Source organism: Clytia hemisphaerica, unplaced genomic scaffold (genome assembly GCF_902728285.1).
Source record: "Clytia hemisphaerica strain Z4C2 unplaced genomic scaffold, Clytia hemisphaerica genome assembly, whole genome shotgun sequence".
Classification (NCBI taxonomy): domain Eukaryota; kingdom Metazoa; phylum Cnidaria; class Hydrozoa; order Leptothecata; family Clytiidae; genus Clytia; species Clytia hemisphaerica.
The window spans coordinates 1,161,440-1,164,878 of record NW_027104378.1 but is presented as its reverse complement, the minus strand read 5'-3'; the positions used below and the strand labels follow the sequence as shown (position 1 = coordinate 1,164,878).

Here is a 3,439-nt window from a genome sequence, read left to right as displayed (position 1 = left end):
GAAATGAGTGCTCTGTGTGTCAAAAGGTTGGTTTATGGCAGCCAGATACTCTGGTTTTCTCATCAGCTAAACAAACAGCAAAAGGAAACTTTGTGTGTTTATCTAAATATGACAAAGGAGATAAGATGTTCCAATATTTCTGAATATAAAAGACTTTGTTTTTTCATCAACGTTGGGCGGTATGTCAACAAGGAAACTTTTATTGCTAATGCGGCTCAAGGGAAACAAGGGTCTCATTGGGTTTGTTTTTTTGTTGATATGGAAAGCAAATGTGGTCTTTATGGAGATTCCCTTGGTTGGCCCATGCCTGGTGACCTGAAAGAACAAATTGAACAAATGTGTAGAAAGAAGATACCTGGATTTAGCATTAACACTATCAAGTATGCCCACCAACCAGAAAACCATTCTTCAGCAAAAACTAGATGCGGTGAAAACTGCATCCGTTATCCACTACAAACATGTGGAAATATATGTGGAATTATATCCATTGTTATTGCAGCAATATACTGCCTTAGTCATGATTATTTCCGGCAGATTACAGAAAGAACATCAATCAAACCAAAGCCGAAATTTTCTGATGAAACCAACTTTCTTCAACAATTATTTGAGACGAGTTGTTATTGCATGGATCACAACAAAGCATATTGATATTCACAATGTATGTCCAGATGCAACTACGGATGTCATCTCTCCAGATTCAGATTCTGATTCAGATTCAGAAATCCCACGGCTTAAAGAAGAAATTTTTGTTAAACTAGAGCCTTCTAAAGCAGCTGAAACTGAAAAAGGAGGAGAAAAGATTGCTCCAAAAGCTAAGACTAAAAAAGAAGTGAAAAATACCATACCTGTTCCTTCGAAATCTGAGACTGAGAAAAAAGGAGAAAATATCACACCTGCTCCTACAGAAGAAGCTGAGGCTGAAAAGAGAAACAAAAAAAGGATTTCTTGCCCTCACTGCACTGAAACATTTACTCGAAATTCTAGTCTTAAAAGGCATATTGGTAGAATACACGAAACTGAAGACTCTGCTAAAGTACAAACAGGAAAAACAATTTGTCTCGAGTGTGGTACAAAATTTCAGAGAGTCTTGGAACTATCTAAACATCTAGAGGAGAAACATTCCAAAATTCTTCGTAATGAAACATTGCATTTTGGAAGTCATCAAGGTATTGTGTTTTATTTTGACTTAATTCAGATTTTTACTTGGACAACATTGATTACTTTTAATGAGAAAAGAGAAATTTCTTTCTGCTAGATCTTTTCCCATACCTGATACTTTACGTTATAAGATATCAATGACTTCTTCAACTGGACATGACATACAAATGTAACATTCTTGACTTACACTTACATAGATTTACAAAACCTTCTTACAAGACACATGGACAAAAGACGATTATAATTTTTTTCTCACATACAGTGTTCAAGTTGATATATTGCTGAGCAATAATAGACAGGTAGATGACAATTTGCTTTACTTTGACAAGTTTGATATATTAGTCACATAATACGTGTACGAACATCATCCTGACATATATGACTTACAAATACTAATGATCATTATTGACTGTTTACAAAGTCTATCTTTCGCAATTTATCCAAGGTGTTGAATTTTAAGTGGATAGCCTTAGTGCATAACATATTTGGAACTGAACATTGAAATAAAGATTTCATAAGTACTAAATGATATCTATACTTTAGATTCTTTAAAAGCTGACATCATATATTCAATGAGGTGCCTTCTTATGATGTTAATGTCAGCCTTGATTAGACTACACAACATAAAAAGTGAATTTCCATGGAAAGACAAAATCCAAATTTATTTTCACTTTTTTACAGAATTTTTAGATTGGAAGAGCGATCTTGAGGAACAAAGTAAATGTAGCTATACATCATATGGTGGATGGACGGGGAAGGATGGAGTCAAGCATACTGCCTTCAGGTGCTCAAGAAGTGGTTTTTACAAAAAGAAAAGATCTGGGAGAAGGAGAAGAACTAAAACAAGTGGTAAATTTCTAATTGATGATAATAAGATGATTATCCAGAAGTATTTTCTCAACAAATCTTTGCTAGAGAGCTTTCAAATGATTTCTTTGTGTTGTATTTCATTAATACTTACTTTCTTTATTTTTGTTAGGAACCTGCAAAATAGACAACAACTGTACATCAGTAATCAAAATTACTGAAGACCCTCAATCCGATGCATTGACTGTTGATGTTTGCTACACCCACTACTCGCACAGTGTTCAGTTAGAGCATGTATGGTTATCTAAAAGGTATCACACTGTATTTGCTTTAGTAATGTTGAACATATATGGAGAATTATCACTGAAAGAATATCTTGAATAAATTACTTCTCGTATTCAAACAATTTCTGTGGTGATTATTTCCCTTGAGACATTAAATGATTGTTTTATGAATAGAAAGGAGTTTTAATAAAACTCGCTGGGAGTTAATCACCATGGCAATAATTTCAAAACAAGGCAAGTGATGTTCGTGACGTAATTTATGAAAAGGTCAATTGTAGAATAACTGTTACGTAAAACGTTACATACACAAAGAAATAAATAGATTTGTTGCCATTTTTTTATAGGCAACGTCATGAAGTTGCTGCTCAACTGTCACGTAAAGTGCCCAGAGAGACGATTTTGGATAACATTCGAGAGGGTGGTGTGGTTGAATTGAATCGTTTACATCTTCTAGAGAAAAAGGATATACGTAAGGAATAAGCTCTATAGCTCGTTCGACTCGATATTGATTTCCATAACTTTGTTAAATTATTATTAATTATGTTTGATTAATACTATGCTTTTAGGTGAGGTTCAGAACTAGGGAGGTCTTTTTTTTTACTACCCTGTACCACCCCTTAAATTTTGATCTAGTTGGTAATTTTTTAAGAAATTTGGCACACAAGAGGTATTTCTATCTGTGTTCATAGGTAACATCGCCGTAGCTTTCAATATTGATGACATCAGAAGACACGAAAATGATCAGAATAGTTTGTTATCATGGATAGAAGAATGGAAAAACGAAGCTCATAATCCTATTCTATTTTACAAGATTCAAGGCATCCATCTATATTTTATCACATGTCATTTTAATAAATAGCAAACAAATTCTTAAAAACTGCTCAAAACGTGAAATGAAAAGTTATGAGAGTGTTTGTGCCCATCATAGATCAATAAATAAAATGATGTTTCTGTGTTTTAAATTTATCTTACAAACCTTCGGTTAAATCAGCTTATATGATCATAGATTCTGTTTTAAATGTAATCAATAAAGTACACTCTTCTTTCAAGTTTCTGGTGTTAATTGAATATACCAATAATTGTCAAAAAATATTTTCAGAGGGGATTAAAACTAAGAATTAAATCTTATATCTTTGGTAGACTCACAATAATAACCTTCTTGTTAACAGGGAAAGCTTCAGAAGAAACCT

The 3,439-nt window shown here is 33.2% G+C and overlaps 1 long non-coding RNA gene across 1 annotated transcript; it reads left to right on the top strand.

Annotated features, from left to right (window-relative positions):
- The first annotated feature begins 1,090 nt into the window (after positions 1-1,090).
- Positions 1,091-1,913, top strand: LOC136819104 (uncharacterized). The gene is made up of 3 exons (XR_010848393.1): positions 1,091-1,166; positions 1,421-1,457; positions 1,840-1,913. It is a non-coding gene; the product is annotated as an uncharacterized lncRNA (long non-coding RNA).
- Positions 1,914-3,439: the final 1,526 nt, after the last annotated feature.